Source organism: Vulpes vulpes, chromosome 14, assembly GCF_048418805.1.
Source record: "Vulpes vulpes isolate BD-2025 chromosome 14, VulVul3, whole genome shotgun sequence".
Classification (NCBI taxonomy): Eukaryota; Metazoa; Chordata; class Mammalia; order Carnivora; family Canidae; genus Vulpes; species Vulpes vulpes.
Genome location: NC_132793.1, coordinates 99,899,070 through 99,922,262, shown reverse-complemented (window position 1 = coordinate 99,922,262; position 23,193 = coordinate 99,899,070). Strand labels below are relative to the sequence as shown.

At 48.1% G+C, this 23,193-nt stretch overlaps 1 long non-coding RNA gene across 1 annotated transcript in view; it reads left to right on the top strand.

The window, feature by feature from the left end:
• Positions 1–16,359, top strand: part of LOC140595471 (uncharacterized) — a 114,190-nt gene extending 97,831 nt beyond the window's left edge. Inside the window, exons 3-4 of the long non-coding RNA XR_011997102.1 lie at positions 11,699–12,585; positions 13,604–16,359. This is a non-coding gene — a long non-coding RNA (uncharacterized lncRNA). The remainder of the gene's footprint in view (positions 1–11,698; positions 12,586–13,603) is intronic.
• The last annotated feature ends 6,834 nt before the right edge of the window (positions 16,360–23,193 follow it).

Here is a 23,193-nt window from a genome sequence, read left to right as displayed (position 1 = left end):
CTAAGGAGGGAAGGCATTGGAAGCTGGCTGTAAGGAAAGGCTCTGCTCATCCCTGGGGAGCCCTGAGCACCCAGCTGCCTATCCTAAAATAGGGTCTGTTTTGGGATTATGGCCCAGTCTCAGGAGAGACAGAGGACCCCCTCAAAAGAAGGAAGAGGGCCATTTGCTGTCCAGTAAGGCCTCCTGGTGGGGAGGCATCTCCATGTGTGGAGTGACTGGGCACACACTCTTGGCCTTGATCTTGTACTCAAGGGTGAAAGGAAGGTGAGGGGCTGTGGGTTCTGTGAGAGGCCAGGATCACCTGGGCTGGGCATGGCTTAAATGCCTGGTGGATGCATATGTGAGCAGTCTTAGCTCAGATATGACAATTACCCTGGGTTTGGGGAATAGGGTTCTGGCTTCCCTGGAACATGACCTAGTCATCCTAGAGTAAGCTGGAGTGTTCTTGAAGGATAAAGGATGGATTCATGGGTAGATGGATGGATAAAATCAAAGCAGTCAAAGGGAGGAATCCCTAATCTTTTGTAGATGACTAACTTCTATAACAAGAGAGGAAAGTGAAATTTTATCTTAATGTTTTGAGCCAGATGGACTAAGAGAATGGATTCTGGTTGGGGTTATGGAAATAGTCAGCAAAGGGGCAGTAGAGAGAGATACACTGTGGGAACCAAGGGAGGAGGACATATTAGGAAAACAAATAATGTCCAATCTCATGGAGCTCAAAGAGAGGGAAAGCAAGTTGGATTTTCTCTTTGCTGGATCCTGGGAGACAATTTTAGTAGACTGTTGGCAAGGGCTAAAGAGGGGTTGTCTCTGCTCCTGGAAGACAGACAGGAATGTCTCTGGCTTTTGCATCGTGCTTTGCAGAGGTGAAACCTTATTTCAGTACAGCCAGCACATTCACAAAGTACAGACATACTGCCTGCAATGTCCAAATAGGATTCCATCAGGACAGAGTTCCCCAAAATAGACCATATGCTCTATTGTCTCCCATCTAGTCATTTATGAGTGATACTATAGTGCATTGGGAAAAGCCCAGTGCCAGATGTCAGAAGATCTGGTTTCTGATCCTGCCTCTGATACCAACCAAGTGGATTTCCTTGGCCAGATCATTCAGCTGGATCCCTTTATCCATGTACCAATGAAGTTACTTACCACTCCTTATCTGCTGTTGCTGTTCACATTGGATGCCCCCCCCCCCCAAAAAAATGTATTACCTTGCCTATGGTGACTGCTCAGTAAATACATTTGTTGAGTGGATGGCTAGGTGGATGAACAAGTTCTGGAGCTTAGTTTGCATATCTATAAACCAGGGGGTATGAATTCAAGCTTCCTGAGGTCCCTTCCATCTCCAGTCATTTATGACTAAATATATATATTTTGTCATAAGCAGTGTTCTTCCAAAGTTTCTTCAACCTGGCTCATCTGAGGCAATTTGGCTTTTGTAGATTATTTAATTTAATCTCCTTGAGGGTAGAGACTGTGCCATTTATCATCACAGCTCCAAAGCCTAACTTCTATGACCAGTAATAAGATCTTAGCAGATAAACATGAAGCATTCATTGACTGAAAAAGTAAATCACTTCCAACTATACTTTGATCCTCTAGGAACACAAAGATATGTAGCATGTGGTTCTAATGCCATCATGTTGCCAGCTGATCAAGGATTATCCTGATGACAGGACAGGATGTGTCCGATGGCCAATTTCTGGTGTGACATCTGCATGTGGCTTTTTAACTTCAAGTTTGGGCTTGTCCCTCCATCCGTCAGCTCATCAACCCAAAATCAGGAAGCATCATGTCCAGGCCCCAGGCACAGTATAAAAGGGATCCTGATGACTTGGAAAATGTCCAGAGGCAAGTGGCCAGGATGGTGAAGGGTCTGGAAATGACCATGAAGTGAGGAGTGATTAACAGAACCAGAGGAATAAGCCAGAGAAGATGGAGACATGGTAACTACTGAGAATATCTGAAGGGTTGTTACAAAGTGTGTTGTCCAAGCCAGCTTGGACTAGGGTAGTTTTTATCCCTCCAAGGGCCTCCTGAGAACAGACCTGCCCCTGGCAAATGTAAAGTAACAGGGAGGCCAATTTCAGTTCCACTTAAGAACTCCAGAAGGTTTTTCTCATCCGACGTATAAGAACATAGATTTGACCACCCAGTGAAGTAGAGAATGGGTGACAATTGCCAAGGATGAAGGACAGGAGATTGTCATAGGCTGGGTGGTTGCACTAGGTGACTTCTGAGGTCCCTTTCAATGTAAAGATTCCAGGATTCTAGAGAATTTTGCACTAGAGGAAAAAGAAAGCTCCTTGCTTTGTCAATTTAGAAACCATCCTCTGGTTTTAGCCATGGTTCATCTCATTCCTGGCTGGTGTCCTCTAAACACATTTCTCTATTCGGCGGTTTTGGCCTTCCAGCTGAAATGACTATAAACCTCTCTCCTCTTCATCTTTAAAAAAAAAAAAAAAAAAAAAAAAGATAAAAAGATCTTTTTCTTTTCCAAATAAAGAGCTTAGGAGGTCTTGGGAAGCCTGTACCCAAATGGAGGAATTCCATTTAAAAAAATCATTAAATAATTAAACAAATAAGCAGTAAACCTCCAAGCCAAAATTAGATGACCAAATTCAATTGGCCCAGCTGTCCAGAAAACAGAGCTTTTGTCTGTCTTCTAGATCTCTTCAAGGATGATGGATTTGCCTGACCAGAGATTGGACTCATTAAATTCACATCTGGGGATAGGTAGATGGGAAACCCTCTGAAGCTCAGACCTCCTGATGGTGGATGGAGAGGGAGAAATGTGGTCTCCATAGCAACTCCCTGGGGCGACCAGGACAGCCTCTTTTCACCTGGAGCCAAGCCTTCGAACTCAGCCACTCAGCCCAAGGTTTGCACACCAGGGGCCTCCTATCTGGTGGTTGGTGATGTCAGTGGAGCCTGTGATGGAGTGATTTTCTTGGAATTATGCAGAATGTGGCCCATAAAAAAGAAATGAATCTATCAGCTGCAGGGCTGAAAATAAAAACTGATTCACAACCACTTTATTTGTGACAATACCACGCCAACCAGAAGTCTCCCTTGGCTCCCCCACCCAGGGCTCTGTTGGGTTTTCTTTTCATAGTAGCACAAACTCTCAGAGTCAGAATGGCTCTCTGGGCTCATCCAACCCCCTCATTTTACAGATGAGGTTTCGTTTGAAGCTTAGTTCCAAGAGGGCTTGGCGTCCAACAGGAAAGCGTTAACATTTTCCAGAAGCAGCCCTAGCCTCCCAACTGAAGGCTACTTTAACATGTAAGTCCACGTCTTGTTTCAATTAGCTCTGGTGCTCTGGGCACAATTACTGGAAAATGGGTGAGTTGAGGGTTGAGGAAGTGATGTCACTGGAGACCCCAGGTAAAATCCGGGTGACGACGGGATGACAGCCACCAACAGAGCCCTCACTTGTTTGGTTAGTGATGGAGGGAGACACGGGGTGCTGCTTCTGGAGCTGGTTCTAGGTGGTAGCTGCTGGTCACCAGGGGCCACTACTGGGAGAGGCAGGTCAGTGAGGTGGGTAACAGACACAAGGGCGCCGCCTCTTGGTTGGAGAGATCATGGGGCTCCCTGTTTGGATCCTTTGTGGGCAAAGGAACTGTATGTAGCTTAATTTGCTGGGCCTCTTCTCCAGGGGTTTGAGATGTTTGAAGAGGAGCCTTTTTACCAGCCACATCCTCAACACTATCATCCCCTTCACCAACCAGGGCTCATCCACCTGCTAGGTCTTTCAAGGAAACTAGGTTCTATTACCCTGATGAGGTGTCACAGAGGAAGGGTTCAAATTGCCTGGAATCATACTCTGTCTATAAACCCACAGGAGACCCTGCCTGCATGGGTTTCTCATCCTTGTGTGTGTGTGTGTGTGTGTGGTGTTTTGGGGGAAGGGAGGGTAGAGGAGGGAGGTTGAGCCGTTAATGCTGACAATTGCAAGTCTGTTCTGAAGCCAGAGGAAAAAATTAGTACAGACTAAAGAAAGAAAATTTCAGGGTTTCCAAGAATACTTAAATAATTGCTGTTATTCCGGCCCTCAGATTGGTGGTTTGTTTGAGTAATGGCCTGGCAGGAGTCCTTGACACCACACTTTGTCCTGGAGGCCAGACTGGCTCTGTCATGCCTGTGGGGGATATCCTAAGGGCATGTGATATTTCGGGGGTCCTTGGTGGCCAGGCGAAGTGATGAAACCTTGGGCTACAAGGTGAGGTGGTAAAGATGGCATTTCACTGTGGGAGCGCATGTCCACAGGCTTGTAGCCAGTCAGATATGCGGGCCTTCTCTGAGGTGTGAGTTCCCTACCCTGCAAATGCCTAACCTATATTATTACTCAATGAGATCTCAGTGTATAGAAGGAGGCTACAGATGTCCTGATCACTTGGGGGCACCCTCATCTTGCATAATGCTGCCCTGGGTTGAGCTGGAGGCTCGGTGCTTGTGGGATCCCTGAGCATCCACTTTGTCCCTTGTGTCTTTGTGTGTGTGGTTGGGATGTGATTGCTTTATCGGTCATGATTTGTTCAGGTGCCTCTTCCCCACATAGGTAAGGACATCAGCTCCCTAGGAGAGAAGGGAGTCTTTTCTGGAGCTCTCAGAGGAGCAGTAGGGCTGGATCCTGGAGGCCCAGGATCGGGTCCCAACTCTGCCATTAAGTGACTGTGTCCTTTTGAGCAAGTCATTTAATCCTGCCAAAAAAATGATGGGGGCAGGACTCAGCCCATATCCTCAAACACTGAAGGTTGTGACCCATCAGCCAGGGTTCATGACATCCATTTGGGCAGAGTAAATACAAGCAGCCCTACTCGAGGTGGGCTGCCCATGAGCTCTGGGAATTGACTCTTCCTTTCCCTGGGGACTCCCACACCAAGCTCAGCAATCTTTCCTTTCTGACTTTTGAAACACCACCTTTCCAGGAGAGTAGGGCTCTTGAACCACTGTCATTCCCCACTGAGTAATCTGAGTGTTTTCAGGGAACCCTACATGCCCCCTCTACACATTGCTTCCTAGGTGATCTTCCAAGAGTGGCCAATGTAACTTCCTCTTTTGCTAGAGCAGAAATACACACACACACACACACACACACACACACACACACTCACACAGAGGCTAAATCTTTTTCAGAACACTGTCATCTCCCTTAAGAGATGTCATTGTAAAGTTGAAGTGTGTAACTCTTGTTTCTCAGGGTGTACCCACTCACAACAGATAGATTCAAGACCTGGTTGCAGTAGAAGTGGTTTTAGTGTTTGAGTTCAGGGTCCCTCTCTCACTTCTTGGAACAGCCCTCATTGGGTATCTACCATTTTCTTATACTGAAGGACAATCCCAGAGGCTACTCCGTTAAGTGAATGTTGCTATCCTGATGACAATTCAACCATGGCTTCCCAACAAGTCCCAAATACTTAATGTAGTACCCAGGCTGCAAATGGCCTGTCCCTGCCAGATTCTGCACCTTGATAGCTCTTTCTCTCTCTCTCTCTCTTTCCCCACCTCCCCCAACACTGCTCTGTTCTCCCTGCCCTTTGCTTCTCCTACCTATTGTGGCAAGTGGCCCCCAGGGGAGCCCTAGTTCAGAAGAGAGCTCCTCATTTCCTCAGGATCTGCATGACAGACAACAGTCAACTCTGTGGAAAGTGTTTTAATCCAAATAATGAAAAATAAGACAGCAATCCACCTTCCTCAAAGATTTCAATAGTTACCTTCTGTAGGGTCATATAATGGGGTTCTCAAAACTCCCTGAGTCACATAAGGAAGGCAGGACCACGGTCATGAATGTGAGACATCACTGGTAGGATCTAGACTCCTTGCCATGCCTCCTGAGGACTCTCCTTGCTCACTTGAAGACCTTTGGCACTTGAAGAGCACCACAAGGGGGCGCCCTGAGCATAAACCCAAGACTGGCTTTACTCCCACCTGAGAAGAAAGTAGTCCAGGGACCAGCTGACTTATTCCTCCAAGGCAAGCTTCCTAGGGTCCCTTGAAGGTCCTGGGGTGGACTATAGGTTGTCTATAAAGGCCCTGAAACTCCATGCAATATTTTGGGCATATGTACCTGTATATTTCTGGAATGAGGGTCCAAAGTCATATTCTCAAAGAGATTTTGAGAACAAAAGATTAGGAGCTTCCAAGGGGCCTTCTCATAACTCCCAAAGGAGCAGGGTTTCCCATTGTTGCTGAACCAAACAGAGGAAATCAGGGAGCATGGATTTAAGATTCCCCCTGGGTTTGGCTATCTGAAGCAATGACCTCCCTTAGCATCTAGAGAAATGTGTTCAGAAACATTTGGTAGCCTGTCGGAGCATTTATTTTGTCCAGATTGTCTCCTTCCTGGACTACAGAATCAGAGCATCCCCGGATTGAGGGACCTTGCAGTTTTCTCTACTTTACACCCTATCCTGGGTCACCCATCATTTCTCAGAGAGGGCCCCGTACAGTGTTGGTCAAAGTGGAGTTGGTGGGTTTGTGTTGGTGGCAGACTGTTACTGGTCCACAGGGAGGTTAGTACAGAGAGTGAGAGTAGACATTTGGAAACTTTTATAGCAACTTGACATTGTTGAAAGACCCAAGAGAATGATCGGAGTCAGCAAATGTGGCTTGGAGTTTAGTTTTGTGCAGGAGCGTGTTCGGTGGCACAGCTGTGATGATAGGAAAAGTAATTACCCAGATTAAGGAGATTGGGCCAGAATGTGAATCAATGCACTGCTTCCCTTCATCGAGAATGTCTTGCCAAAAAAAAAAAAAGAAAGAAAGAAAAAGAAGAAAATAGCAAAATTAACAGGCTTAGTGAAGAAAGAAAAAGTGTGAGTTACAGAAAGCTAAGATGTTAAGCTGAAAATGATTGTCTTTATCATGTGTGTTAGTACGGGAGCTAGCTGTAAACAACTATTGTCCCATACAAAGTAAAATGGTTATTAAAGGGAAGGTCCTGTGGAAATATTCATTCTACGGAATAAACTTTTGGAATTTCTGCAGCAAACTTTTTAAATATGTCGATTGGACAACCAGATTTGTGTATTTATCCAATATCCTCAGTTATTTTTGATGACCTGAATACTTCCCCGCCAGGAAAGGACTGTGCCATGCTTTTTATTAAAATTTTTTTCGTGTTATATCATTTTTACTAAATTAGCCATTCTATGCACATATGTCAGATGAATCTTCCAGAAACTTCATTTTTTAAATCATGTCATCACCCTTCTCAAAAATCTCAAACATTTTCAAAAAAGGCGAAAAATCCAAGCTTCTCTACGTGACAGTTAAGATCCCCTGTAACTGGGCACTGACTCATGTTTCCAGCCTTAGTACTGGCTGCCTTTTTAAAAAATAAAAATGGAAAAAATAAATAAATAAATAAATAAATAAATAAATAAAAATGGTTTATATTTAAGGGGTAAATACGATTGTTTGCTATATAGATACACAGTGACGTGATTACTAGGATCAAGTTATTTATCATATCATCCCCTCCCAGTTAGTGTGCGTGGTGAGAATATCTGTAATCTACTCTCTTAACAAATTTCCAGGATGCAATTCAGTCTTAACTATGGTCACCATTCTATACATTAACCTCTGACTTAATCATCCTATGTAACTACAATGTTGAACCCTTTGACCAACATCTCCTGACTACTCCCATAGCCTGCCCCTGGTAACCACTCTTTGTTCTGCTTTCTGCTTCTATGAATTTAATTTTTTAAAATTTCACATATAAGTGAGATCATGCAGGGTTTTTTTAAAATTCTGTGTCTGGCTTATTTCATTTAGCATTATGTCTGCCAAGTTCATCCATGTGGTTGCAAATGGCAGGGTCTCCTTCTTTTGGGGGGCTGAATGGTATCCCTGTGCGTGTCTTTATGTATATGTGTACGTATACATTTCTTTATCCATTCATCTATCAATGGACACTAAGGTTGTTTCCGTATCACCATGCTTTCCAATATCAGATAAGATCAAAGGACAAAAACAAAGAATTAGAAATTTGGGGAAAAAAATAGAATTTCTACAGACTGTTGTAATGTGGTCCATAATTTGGGGTGCCTGACTGGCTCTGTCAGTTGAGTACGCAACGCTTGATCTCAGGGTTCTACGTGTGCGCTTCACCTTGGATATAGAAATGACTTAAAAATAAAATATTAAGAAAATGCGTTACATAATTTAAAACACTTATCAACAAGGTAGCATATGCGTATCTTGATGCTGCATATTTGTAAAAAGTTGTCAGTTTACAGAATGATGAAACTCTTTGAATTTTGAATAAATTGGAATGGAATGGAATTTTGAATTTGACCGGATTTTATTTTCCATCAAAAAAATCCATGCATAATAAATTCATGGTTCCAGAATCCATTTTTTCCACTGAAAGATTATTTAAATTTAAGTATAATTTTTCAGGGTAGTTGTCGAAACTGGCTACTGAAGAAGTACTGGAGATGAATGTTTTAAAGCTTCATCATTTAGCTTGCCTTGGATAAAGGTTAAAAAAATAAATATCCTGAGCTTGACAAAACTTTTTAAAAATCTCTGTCCATCCCTACACTCCTATGAGACTGATTTCTTGTACAGAAATCTAAACTGCGAAACAGTTTAGAGGCACGTTGTCTCCTGTGACTAGCATTGTCATCAATTCAACCTAAATATATAAGATTTTTGTTCAAAATGTGTGATACAGTGTGATACAAAAGAGTGATACAGTGAATACCCATCTGCCCACTGCCTAGATTCTTCAATTAACATACATAATCCCTCCATCATGTGTCTTTTTTTTTATGTACTTGAAACATCAGTATACACCACTTCAGCCCTAAACACTTCAGTATTCCTAAATATTTCAGCATTCCAGGGTTTGATATTTATTTATGGTTATTTTTTATTCTTTGAGCTAAATTGTTTTAAAGATTTTATTTATTCATGAGAGACACAGAGAGAGAGGCAGAGACATAGGCAGAGGGATAAGCAGGCTCCTTGAGGGGAGCCCAATGCAGGACCCAAACCCAGGACCCCAGCATCATGACCTAGCCAAAGGCAGACGCTCAACCACTGAGCCACCCAGGTGCCCCTCAAGCTAAAATTTTTATGTAGTGCTATGCACACGCCTTGAGAGTGCCAGTCAGTGAGTTTTGGGAAATGTGAAAACCTGTGTGTCGCAAACATCTGAAAATTTAGAGCGATTTCATCACCCCAGAAAGTTTCCTCATGCCTTTTCTTAGTCCATGACCCCACCCAAGAGGGGACCACTGTTCTGATTTTTAATTCCCGCCGTAGATTAGCCTATGTCAAAATCCTACAGTATATACTCTTCTGTGCCTGGCTTCTTTCACTCAGCATAGTTTTTGAGATGCATTCATGTTGTGTGTGTGTGTGTGTGCTTCATTCCCTTGTACTGCTGAGTCACATGCTATGTCTGACTATGTCACCATAGGTTTTGCTGTTTTTCCTGTTGATTTCCAACTTCTGATCATTATGAAAAAGCTGCTATGAACATTCTTGCACACATCTTGTAGAGTATGCTTTCACTTGTGTTGAGAGAATAGCAAAGACAGGAGTTGCTGCTGGCTCATAGGGTCATCGAACGTTCACCACCTTCGCTGGTGAGGCATCCAGCACATGTCAGCTTGCGCATTTCCTGTAACTTTCCATCTCAAGGGCTCGCTGTTCCACAGGCACTCTTAACCCCCTAGATCTTACAACTCTGATGCACACAACCTCTTGATAGTCTTTGCACAGCTCTTCGCTCTATCTGGGACAGGGCCACCTCTTTCTTGCCCTCCAGTTCTCAAATGACATGTCACTTGTATAGAAGGATGTTCTAATAGTAGTGTCTGCCCATCATGCTCCATTCTATGACCCTATTTTGTCTTTTTCATCTTGCACATCACTGCTATAAGTTCTCTTTAAAGTATTTAACAAGTTTATGGGTTTGTTGTCTGACTCCCTGACTCGAGGGGAGCTCTGTGAGACCAAGGGTCTGGCCTCTGCATTCAATGCTGGGTTTCTGGGCTTCCAACAGTCACAGTGTGGACACCATAAATTTTGGTTGAATGAACAACTTGAAACCAGTAGTCATGGAGTTGGGGAGAGTATTCTTGCCACACCCATACACACACACACACAGGCACAATAGAAATAATTATAGGGCAGCCCGGGTGGCTCAGCGGTTTAGTGCCGTCTTCAGCCTAGGGCCTGATCCTGGAGACCCAGGTTTGAGTCCCACATCAGGCTCCCTGCATAGGGGCTGCTTCTCCCTCTGCCTCTCTCTCTCTCTCTCTCTCTCTCAGGAATAAATAAATAAAACATTAAAAGTAATAATAATAATAATAATAAAAGGGTGGAAGGAAAATTTTGAGGTAGTATAAATGTATATGGCCTTGGTGGTGATGGTTTCATGGTGTTTATTTATTCCCAGTTTGAGTTGTATACATTCAACATTTACAGCTTTTTACATGTCAATTACATGTCAGTAATGTGATTTCATTTCATTTTATTTTTTTAAAAGGTTTTATTTATTTTTTCATGAGAGACACAGGAGAGAAAGAGGCAGAGACATAGGCAGAGGGAGAAGCAGGCTTCCTGCAGGGAGCCCGATGGGGGACTTGATCCCAGGACCCCTGGAATCACGACCTGAGCCAAAGGCAGACACTCAACCACTGAGCCAGCCAGGCATCCTCACTAATGTGATTTTAAAAACATAAAATAAGAAGGTAATTATGAACCCTACCATGGTAACATGGCAAAGTGATTATAAACCTTTAAAAAGACAAAATCACATATTATAATTATAATAATGTAAAAATAAGATTTTATGGGGTCCCAAATTACAACAAAGCACAAGATTATAATACTAAAAAAAAATCAATTGATCAATCAATAATCATGGGGATCTTGTCATCCAGGACAACACAGACTCTCCTTCAACGTACCGTCATAAATGAGCAGGTCACTGTTCAGACTGACTCTCAGGGGCTTTGAGTCACTGACCTTCTAACATAAGCTGATTCATCAAGAGCTGCCTCCGGCCGCCTGGCCAGCTCTGTGCAGTCGGGGCCTGTGAAAGGGGCCCTTGTCACGTTTTACTGTGTGGTCATTCACTGGAATTGGCTCTCCTGGCCGAGAATTTTAAGTTTTTGAAAAAATTCAAACCATCCTTGAAGCACACAAGCCAAGTGTCCAAGAGCAGGTAGGGGAAGGATGAATACATTTATTTGGGGGGCTCCTTAGGGAAACTGCAGAAGGCAGGAATCCCACCCCCTGCTGCCCCCCTGAAACCCTTCCAGACTTCCCTACCCAAAGCTCCCAGTGTATCAGAGCTCACAGGATGGGGTGGGCGGGAGCACCCAGGAGGGGCTCCGAGGTGGTTAAGGCAACAGGATAGAGGAGTGAGGCCATGGCTGCCCTTGGGAGCATCAGATGTCTGGTGCTCCTGGCCTCTCCACATCATCAAGACTTGTTGAATGTTTGCTCCCTAAATATTTCATAAATCTGTCCCCACCCTCCGCCCCTGATCAGCCTTTGCTTCCAAATATCGTGAGATGCATTGTTACAGGAAGTCCTTTGCCTTCCCAAAAGCCACCCCGTTTCTCCCTGCAGAGAAGGGCCTGTCCTCGCCCGAGTCCACACAGGGGAGGGAAAGAGAATTGCTTTTGTGTAAATTATGTAGTCCAAATTTTTTTTTAAGGGCCATCATCACTCACCTGGACTGTGGAATTTGGGTGCCTCCAAACTGGCCACAGAGCTTCTTGGCTGGCCTCCACTCTGTTTTATTCCTAGCAGCCAGAGGGACAGTTCCAAAGTCGGCATCTGATTGAGCAGCCCCTCCTTACAAAACGTCACCAAGCCATCATCACGGACAGCTAAAATCCAACTTCTTCCCTGGGACTCAGGCCTATCCATACCTGGTGCTGCTGCATCACACCCGTCCGCTGCTCTGGCTATGCCTCCCCTGCAACCCACCTGGGTTCAGGTAGGACCCAGGAGCTTACAGTGTCCTGCCCACACTGTGTCGCTTCATAGTAGGGCAAAAGCTCAAAACTGTCAGTCTGGGAGCAACGGCAGATGGAGTTGGTAGACTCCAGGAAGGCTTCCTGGAGGAGGCGACAGGGAGATAAGTCTTAAAGGGAAAGAGTGAACAAGGCAAAGAAGAGGGAGAGGAGTTTCAGGATTAAATTCTTTGCTCCAGGATCTCCTGGATCTTATGTGGCAGAGTTAATACTTCTGCTGCTTGAGTGAGGTTGGGTGCTGGTATGGGGAAGTGGAAGGGAGAATAGAGCACGGCACTCTGGAAGCCAGTCTTTACGTCCAGTAGGGTCAGGGAAATGAGGCTTTGGGATGACAATGGGGAAGGAGTTGGAGCCAAGACACTTCCGTAAAGCCAGGACAGCATGGTCTGCAGCCTCAGAGCAGGGGCTGACAAAGGAAAACCATGTACCAGCAAGAGGAAAGGACAAAGAGAACCATTGTGGGTTGAAGAGCATCCCCCTCGCAAACTCATACCTACTCTCAACCTCAGAAAGTGACCTGATTTGGAAAGAAGGATCTCCAGATGGAATTCACTCTTGATTGAAGGTGAGCCCTAAGTCCAACAGGGGCAGGAAGGAGAAATCTGAACGCACAGCTAGAGGCAGAGATTGGGGCAAAGCAGCCACAAGCCAAGGGCTGCCAGGAGCTGAAAGAGGCAAGGAAGGACCCCGCACCCCCACCCCTACCTGCAGATAGCCCAGCCCTGCTGCCTTCTTGATTCTACATGCAGCCTCCAGAATGGCAAGAGAATACTTTCTGGTTGCTTTAAGCCACCAAGGTTATGGTCATTTGTGGCAATTGCTCTTAAGAAGCCGAGATGAATACCCAGAAATGAAAAGTCTAGTCTTTATTACATTTTTAAAGTTGTTTTTTTTAAGATTATATATTTATTTATTCATGAGAGACACACAGAGAGAGGGACAGAGACATAGGCAGAGGGAGAAGCAAGCTCCCCATGGGGAGCCTGATGTGGGATTCGATCCTAGGACCCCGGGACCATGACCTGAGCCAAAGGCAGATGTTCAACCAATGAACCACCCAGGTGCCCCACATTTTTTAGTTTATAGAAAAGTTTGCAGACCCCTGCTGTAGTGTACAGTGGTCACCTGAATCCACCAGCCCCTCACCATAACCCGTGGTCCCCGGTCCATGAGTCCCACTCATGCAGGTAGGGTAGCTGGTGGAGATGCCTACAGGAGCCACAGAGAGAATGAAACTAGTAAAGGAGTCTGAGGGGTGGAGGCCAATTTTGGGGGGGCAAGCTGTACCCGTGGGGGGGTATTGGAAAGCTAGATGCAGAAACGCCTCCGTAATATAACCTCATATTTATGAAACAGGGGGGAATCCACATGTACCCCAACAGACGTGTGTGTTTATACGGACACCTATGTCAAAATATGACTTCAGAGCTCGAGGAGTAGGCCAAAGGCTGTGTAGTAGGTGGGAGGCGTGGGTGTTACCTACGTGGAGGGGGGTGGGCGCTCCTGGGAGCAGGCGGGAAGCCGAGCCAGCCGGAGGGGAAACCGAGCATATGTGATACGATCATATTCCTGTTTTACGTCAGATTATATATGTAAAGAAGGAAAATATATAAGAACAAACCAAGTTGAAGAATTACAAGCAACAGAAGGTAAAGGCGCAGAGTAGCTGCTCAGCTGCAGCCAGCCACCGTCCTAAGGGAATGCAGCCCCCCACCCTCACCCCGTCTGATCTCCCCATGCTGCAAAGAAACCTGGAAATCTGGATTTGCGTGGGACATTGAAACACTGAGCAGCTACCAAACGCTTAAGGAAGAAATAATGCCAGTTCTACATCATGTCTTCTGGAAAACACTGAAGGAAAACCAGACGCATCTGGGGTGACCTCCAGCACACACAGGTTTGCAACTCCCGACCTGGAGTGATGGAGCCTGCACACCTATGACCAGAGTGGGGCCAGCACCTTCTGATTCATCTTTGAGAAATGAGGGAGAGAGGGAGGGACATGTACTGAGCATGCCATGATGAGCCCTTTACGTGCTTTTATTGATGGAATTGATCCCAGCGGGTATTAAGCCCATTGCACAGATGGGGAGACTGAGGCTCTGTTGAGTAACTTGCCCCGATCATCCAGCTAGTAAGTGTCTCTGAGTGTCCCGCCTCACCTGTCCCTCTCTGGTCTCCTTGCACATCTTCCCTCTGTTTCCTGCCCCCACCACTATGTCCCAGGCTTACTTCTTCCAGGTCCAACAGGCATGCATGGCAGCTGGGCAGGCAGGACTTAGCCAAATCCAGCATGTGTTCTGATGGGGGCACCATTCACCGACTCCTACACAAGCATGGACAAGGGGCTGCTCTGGAAAATCAGGCGAACCTCTCACTTTATGGTTGGGAGACTTAAAGCCCAGAAGGGGCCACCCCTTGCCCAGGGTCACACAGCTGGAAACCCCCTTCCCGAAGCCCTCCCTCTCAGGCATTATTTAATGGATCCAGAGTTGTCTTTAAGCCTCAGCGGAAAGTCACAGGGTGAGTTCAGGGAGGTCGGTAGGGAACAGCCTGGGAGCCACACAAGGTGACCCCCCCCACACCTCCTTCACAGATATGCCCTGCACCCCAGCCCCTGCCAGAGCCCCCTGGAAGGCCAGGTGGGTCCAGGGCTCCCCTAGCACCTGAGGGCTGAAGGAATACTGGGGAGCCCAGGCAGATTCTCAGGGTTTGCTCTGTTTCTCTTTCCAGCCACAGCTTTTCCCCAGGGTTTATTATTAGCAAAAATGACAAAGCCCCTCATGGCCAGAGGCTGGCTGCTGGCTCTTAAGCCCTGCTGGCGCCTCTCAGCAAATAGTTCCTTTGGAACAGGGCAGCTCTTCCTGAGGAGGGAGCAGGGCTGGGGGAGGTACCCATGTCCCCCACCCCACCCCTTGGGGGAGGTCCCTGTGCGAAGCATAACTGCTCCCCTAACTGCTCCCCCGAGCAGGTAACTCTCTTGGGCAAGAGGCCTGAGCCTCTGTGCCATGCTCTCAAAAGGGTTGGTCCCTGCCACTCTTGCCACGGTGTTCCCTGGCATGACTTGGAAACCCAGTAGGCCTGTGGTTCTCCCTCTCTTGGTTGTGTTCCAGGCCCACTCACAGCACCAGGGAAGTTGGCTATGTCCTTGCATCTTAAGGATGATATGCATCCCTTCCTGCACCATCTCTCCTGCATTATAAGACATCTGCTGGGCTGCCTCAGGCCACTCGGACCCCAGGATTCCAGCCATCTTCACCTCACTGCCCCCTCCCTGTCCAGTCCTGGCTGCATCCTCGGGGCTGCCACTTCCAAGAGGCCCAGCTACAGATATCCTCCTCAGATCCTGCCCTTAAAGTGTGTGTGTGGGGGAGGGGACTATGGTCCCTCTCTGCATCCCCCCTCCCCTGGAAAGCCTGAAGGCCTCCCACATCTGCATCTGGGCACCACTCCATTGTTCACTTCCAACCCCCTCCTGCTCCCTGGATTGGAAGCTACTAATCAGTCTCCTGGGCCAGAAAAATCCTCACCCAGTAAGCACCACTCCTAGACCTTTCCAGACTAGCACCTGAAGGACAGCCCTGAAACTTAACATCAAGCATTATGGTCTTTTATTCTGTGCTTCCTCCATGACACTCCACTTTGGGGTGATGCTGGGTTTGTGTCTCCCTTCCCAGAGGAGAAAAGCCAAATGTGAAGGCAAAATTGGGGCGGTGGGAAATTCCAAACAGTTACTACTTCACATGGCATCTTGTCACCACCGTGTTGCTCAAGGCAGGTCCCCGCTCACTTTTGAGCCTGCCCTCCTCCAGGTGGGGCTGTATCACCTCACATGGCAGCTTTTTCTTGTGTTCAGCAGTAGGAATGAAAACCCAGACACAGGTCTCTTCAGATTCCTATGAAAGGAGGCCATGGGCTGAAGGCCGTGGGCTCTGCAGGTGTCCTGGGTCCCCACAGCCTCCAGCTCCCACCCTCAGGGCCCTGCTAAAATGCTAGAGTGCTGGGTTGAGGACCACAGCCTTGATATTTTTATCTGGTGTTGCCATTTCCTAGCCATGTGCTCTCCGGAAAGGCACTTAAATTTCTTGAGCCTTAGGTTTCTCATCTGTAAAATGGGGTTAACAGTACAATCCACAATCCCTTTTCTGAAACCCTTGATGTGTTTCAGAAATCAGAGTTTTTCAGCTTCACACGGGTAATATGGAGCATGTACTCCATATTATGTTAACACCCTGATGGGGTCTGAAAGCATCTTGTAATCAAACACATTAATATTTCTTTAGCTGAACTCTTGAACATTCACACTAAGTGCAGTAAATAAAGACTATACCTTGCCCCATGTCTGTTCAGGTCAAATTTTGTTACCAAATAAATGTTTTAAAAGTTCTTTTTCAGGGGTGCCTGGGTGGCTTAGTGGTTGAGCGTCTGCCTTTGGCTCAAGGTGTGATCCCAGGGTCCTGGGATCAAGTCCCACAGTGGACTTCCCGCGGGGAGCCTGCTTCTCCCTCTGCCTGTGTCTCTTCCTCTCTTTCTGTGTTTCATGAGTAAATGAATAAAATCTTTAAAAAAAATAATAAAAATTCTTTTTCAGTTTTCAGAGCCTTTCAGAGGTTTGGGGTTGTAGATAAGGACCATACCACCCTGTGTCTCCGTGGACAGTGGCACACGGCATAAAGAGATAAAACACGTTCACAGCTTTGAGGCCGCACCGAACCCAGCTGTAAGGCTTGGGATAAAACAAATCTCTTGACAAGGCCAAGGGCAATGAGTGGGGAGAATAATTCTGGAACGGCTGTGCCATTAGCCAAGCGTCTGAGCCATTGATTCAAAAATCAACGGATCCTGATTGCCCCAAATTTGCCTAGAGCTCAGAAGCTGCCAAGCAGATGTCTGGCATTTCTGTCCTCACAGACACCAGCATCTCGCTGAGCCCCTCCCTCTGCTTTGCCAATCACACCTGCCCCACCCACCCACACCCAACATCCTGTCCCTTGGCTCTGAAAGGGCCCTGCCAGCACCTGCAGCCTCTCCTCAAAGGTATATGCCTCGGGGTGCCTGGGTAGCTCAGTCAGTTGGGCATTCACCTCTCGATTTCGGCTCAGCTCAAGTCATGATCTCAGGGTTGTAAGATCGAGCCCTGTGTGGGGCTCTCTGCTCAGTGTGGAATCTGCTTGAGATCCTCTGTCTCCCTCTGTCCCTTCCCACCTCTCCCTCTCTAAAAAACTAAATAAATTAAGTAAAGATGTGTGCCTGCATGCATGCAATGTATATGTGTGTGCACACACATGTGCAATAAGACCAAAAGCCCTATACAGTAATTGGTAGCCAGGAAAGAACCACAAGCCTCTTCCTTTCTAACTCTCAGCCACAAAGCCTCAGAGCACAGCATCCTTCGTGTCACTAGAGGCAGAGCGAGAGCCATGGGGAGGGGCCAGGGACAGACCCATCTGGCTGCCACTCATCTCTGTACTGGGACGAAGCATGCGTTCTTCCCATGGGGGCAGGCTGGGTGGACTGGGAGGGCTTACGGGAGGTGCCCCATGATGGGTGAATCTTAAGCAAGATTTGACTGTTTTTTTTATGACACCCGGCATTCCACAATTCTGGGTGCAAGGAATCTCACATTTTTACATTTTCCTAAATCAAACTGAATGCAACCTTGGATCTGGCTTCCCAGGACGATGAGAAATTCCATCTCAGGCTAAATCCCCTGGGTTTAGCAAGCAAACTGGAGAGGAACGGGCTCATGTGAGGTGCTCCCTGTCCAAGTGCTCATGCTTCGTGAATGTGGCTCTCGCTCCCTCCCTGGCTGATGGGGATTCACATGGGCCATTTGTCACAACTCCAAGGCAGGGTCCAGCCCCTTCACTTTGTAGCTCAAAAGAAAGTTTAGAAGCCACCACCCTTCAGTCCAACCTTCTGGTCCTAGAGAAGATACAACTGGGGAGGTGGCAGGGTCACCCACTGCGCAGCAGAGTCAAAGATTGGACCCAGGCTTCCTGGTTCCCAGGCCACCTCTGTTTTCACTACCACACCCTGCTTATGACAAGTGTGGCAACAACATCCTCGGGGCTAGTCCTAGGGGCTAGGCCACATCCTCCCCGGCTCTGCCACAGACCTGCCACGTGACCCAGAGGAGGTCACCTTGCAGCTGGGTGAGTCCATTTCCTCGGCTCCAGGATGGGGGTAGGTGATGCCAGAGGCCCTTGGTCCCCTCCTAACCCTTCCTCTGCCCCATCTGCCCTAGGCTGTGCCCATCTTGGAGATTCAGACTTGCAGATGTGACCTGGCCTCCCTTCCCTTCTGCTCACCCTCCCTGCCTATTTTCCTCCTGGACTGCTACGATCCTATTTATTAGTTAAATCCTTCCTGGTTCGACAAACCCTCCCTTCCCTTCACCTTTGCTTCGTGGTAAACATACTTCCCTTTCACCAAATATGTTTTTCTCAGTCACTTACCAGTAGTCACACTCTTGAGTGATCATTTTCAAAAACACAAATTGCTTACAGGTGCCTCGGAAGTCAGAGGCCTCCCAGACTTCCTTGCTCCTGCTCACTCCTGACTTTCCACTTATGGGTCTGGCTCAGCAGCCCAATGCCCTCATCCTGTTTGGGTAGCTCATCTTTCCTTTATGCTTAGAGAACCCTTCTGCTGGGGGTGCGAGGGGCTGACCCCGGGCAATAGGAGAGACGATGGAAACCCAGAGTAGAAGAGAGGTGGGCCTGGGGTCCACAGCCAGACCACAGAAACATCTGCCTCTCACTCCAGTCATGTGGCCCCAGAGCCCTAGTTGGGTACTGCTGGGGATGAAACAGGACTAGTGTGGAGGGTAGTACCCAAGAGATGTGGTTTCTTCTTCTAGGTCTGCCATAGGGCAACTTGTGACCATGGATCAGTCTGGTCCTTGCGGGGAGCCTGTTTCCCATTTAGAAAATAAGCAGGTTGGGATTCTGGAGCAGTGGTTCCTACAGTGTTCCCTGGAGGGCTGAGGTCCTGGCGAGGTTCTCCTAAGGCCTGGCAGGGGTGGTGGAAGTTGCTATGAGGGTGTTACCCTCACCTACCACTTCTCTAACCAGAGCAGCCTGGCATGAATCAAGCTTCCACCCAAGATCTCATTTGAAAATGAGGTTGGAAAGACTGGGAAAAACCCCTGTGCTGATCTTTAGGATGCTGGTTGATAAATGATAGAATAGCTGCAAGATGGACTAGCATGCAGCTGGAAAAAATGAGGATACTGTAAAAAATAATGATGAGGCAAGGTCTCTGGGATACATTAGATAAAAACAGGAAGATGCAGATGATGTGTAGTATGTTTTTTTATTTTTTTTTAAGATGTTATCTATTTATTTGAGAGATATGGAGCACTAGAGAGACAGAGCAAGTACGAGTGGGAGGCAGAGGGAGAGGGAGAAGCAGGCTTGCTGCTGAGCAGGGAGCCTAACATGGGGCTCGGTCCCAGGACCCTGGGATCATGACCTGAGCCAATTTACCAACTGAGCCACCCAGGTGCCCTGTGGAAGTACTGTTCATAAAGTATGGATACAATCCACTCTCCTGATGGCGGGCAGCAACAGTGAGCTGCAGCTCCCAGCCAGCCACACAACCACATGGCTGACCAGCAGCCTGATACACTGAGAGCCATTCTGTGTCCATCACGCAGACATGCTGGTTTTCCCTCTCAGGACACTCTTCAATAAATTGCAGGAGATATTCAACACTGTTATAAAACGGGCTTTGTGTTAGAAGACTTTGCCTGACTGTAGGCTAATCACGTAAGTGTTCTGAGCATGTGTGAGGTAGGCAAGGCTAAGCTATGATGTTCAGTAGGTTAGCTGTATTAAATGCATTTTCATTGTATGATACTTTCAATTTACGATGGGTTTAGCAGGATGTAACTTCATTGGAAGTCGGGGAAGATCTGGATAGCTCTTTATAGCAGCTTGACTTTGAACCCTGTAAATACATTATGTTTTCGAGATAATCTCTACACTCCCTTGCAGCCTTGCTGAGTGGTCAGAGGGAAGAGCTAAGAGGTGCCCATAAATGTCTGTCTCGAAAGGCAAAGGGGGAAGGGAGGCACCTTGGGTCTAGAGGCCCCGGGGAGGAGGAGCCGTGGCCCCAGGTCCACCTGCTGGAATGCCGCAGCCTCCCCAGCCCTTTTGCACCAACAGTCCCATGGAGAAGGCCTTTGCCGCCCGAGGCTCCCACCCCATTCCTGCTCCCCAGCCTGGCCCGGGCTCCCTGTCTCCTGGGGTGGAGGCCAGCGCCGCCCTCATCAGCTGGCCAGCCAGGCCGGCCCCACCCGCCGCCAGCAAGCCAGAGCCTCCTCCACGCAGCGCTGTCTCCCGCTGACGCCAGCCCCAGACTGTGGCCTGAGCCGCATCCAGAACAGAGCTCAGGGCACAGATGTTCCCATTCTCTGGCTCTGGACAAGCTTCTTGGAAAAATCACGGAGCCAGCCTTCCTCAATCCACCTTTGAGTGGAGAGAGAGGGGCCCTTCTCTCCTGCGGCTGTGGGCACCTGGCTGCCCGCCCCGGGGCCGCCGGGCTGATGCATGCGGCCCTTGTCTTGCTGCTGGCTCCTGTCCGAAGGTCCCTGGTAGGGGCGGGTGGGCTGAGGGGCGGCGGAGGCTCCCTTCAGCCCCCGTCTCAGGGCTGCGTTCATTCTGGCTTTTTCTGGCTGGCTGACCAACAGGAAGTGGTCTGGCTGAGGTGGGCAGCTGTGCAGGACCCCAGGGTAAGGCATGGCAGCCAGACGGGGACAGACATAGTCCAACACAGACTCCCAGACTCAGGGAAGAGGGGGAGGGGCTCGGTGTTTATTGAGGGGTTATTATGCGCTGAGCTTTGCAATGAGACAGACTTGTATTCAGATCCATAATTTGTCATGGAGTACCTATATGGCCTCGAGGAAGTTCCATGATGTTCTCTCTAAGCCTCAGCTTTGTCATCTATAAAATGGGGATGACAATAGCTATATCCCTGAAGGTCAAATGAATGGGATACTCAATCACCCAGTCAGTTGTTGGTGCTGAAAAAAATACTTGGCGCCCTCTCTCTCTTGAGTATAAAGTGCAAAGTCAGTGCCAGGCAGGGTTTAAGATCCTGAACTCAACAGCATGGGTTCAAATCCCAGCTCTGCCCACTTACTAGCTCTGTGATCTCGGGCCAGTTACTTAATCTCTCTGTGCCTGTGAACATGGGGACAATGCATCCACAGTCCATAGGACTGCAGGGAGGACCAGTGAATCCCAAGCAGTGCCTGGCATGCAGTGAGCACTGTACATGTTACCCTCTTGTCAAGTCCACATGGACCCTGTTTTAGCTGACCAAATATGTGAGTTCTAATCTGAGGGTCTCCTCTGGAGCCAGGCTGGGCTGGTGAGGGTTCACCCCAGTTGGTCTTTCCTGGGTCTGCTCCTGGCCAGGGGTGGGAGGGGAGGGAGAGCTCAGTTCATCACCATCCCCTCACCCCATTCCAACCACCATCTGTTTTTCATAAATCCCTCCAGTGGTTTGCCTGGGAAGGACAGTGAGTTTCCTTAGGCCACAAAGCCCTCCAAAACCACCCATCAGGGCAACCAGGCTGCTCGTGGGGTGGGTGGGTCCCTTTGGGCCTCCTTCCCACCCTACATCTGGCCCTGACAAACCTTAGGGCCACCGCTACCCTCTTGGCACCACTGCCAAGGGAGGTCACTCCCCTGGTCCTGGCTGTAGCCTGCCTGCCCCTTGGGCTCCTGGGTGCCCACTGCTGCCAGCCACACACCATCCCCTGGGCTGCCTGATGACCATGGTGGTCCAAGTGCATGCTGATCCAGGGGCCAGCCGCCCAACCGCCCCAAACCACTGGTCCATGAGAGCACTGTCATTGTCAGCCTGGGACTGTTCTTTATGTGAACCCCTTAAAAGAAATAGTGATTTTTTTTTTCTGATGCCCTGTGCAGACAGAGGGGCTTCCGGATTGTTTCCGGACCCTGGCAGAGGCTAGCAAGGGCCCTGGATCCCTCTATCATCTCTCTCACCCTCTGCCCTACTCCCACGGGGCCTGGGACCCCAAGCTTTCCTTCCCTCCTCCCAGAAACTTGGTTTAAGCTTTGTCATTGGTGTCAACCAGAACTTGCCCAAGCACAGGCACCTAATGACACAGTTTTCTGTATCTTCAAGTCAATAGCAGGGCAGCCACCAACCCATTAGTAGGAAGCCATGACTTCTGTATTGAAATAAGCCCTCTGTGTTACGGGTGCATTATGAGTCCTACTACAAAACATGATGCAAAAGTCTGCCCTCACTTCCAATAACACGTGAGGCTTCAACGATAAATAGGTAGAATATAGATCCACCAAGCACAGGTTTGGTCTCTTCTGTTTATTGATGTTTTCCAATGTTAAGAAGAGAGCCTAGCCCACTGCAAGTGCTTGTTGAATAGAATATAACCCAAGTGTGCAACCCGAGGCTCCAGGCTGGACCGCCTGGCCGGGATACCTTCCATTGCTTCTACCTTTAGGGGAAATATTTGAGAATCACTGGGTCATGCATTATCTCATTTAATCTTCTTTACAGCCCTATGGCATTGTGCATCTTCACTGAGGGAAAGCACTGAGCACCTGGACTGCCCCCCATATTTGAGGATGTCCCCATTTCGTGAGTCTTGGTGAAAGACAGGGCATCACTCTCAATAAGAAGCTGGAAAAGCCCCCACTGGTGGGACTGGACACACACACCTAAGGAGAAGGCGGCACAACGATACAAGATTTGATTGGAATTCACCCTGCTGGGACCTGCAGTAGCATAGCAGCCAGTGTGCCCTGCCAGTGCCACGGTGCCTGGACCAGCCTTCCCCTGGCTGTGCCCTGGCTTCCCATCCCTGACAGGCAATTGGAGCCCAAGCTGGGTCTGGTCCCTTCCTGGTGATTCTCCAAGGTACCCAGCATCTTTCTAGTACCCATGCTTGAGGGATGTTTTGTGTAGATTGTAATCAAGATCTTTGACATAATGATCCCCATTTTGGGGATGAGTAGCCAGGCTGAGGGGCAGCATTGACTGAGCACAGTACTACTATGTGCAAGGCTGTGCTTGGTCCCACTTTGAGGGTTAGAGATGTAAGGGGCAGTTTCATTAAAATGTGATGGGGGGTACAAGGGGCCATGGAAGGTGAAGGTTTGGGGGCAGCAGG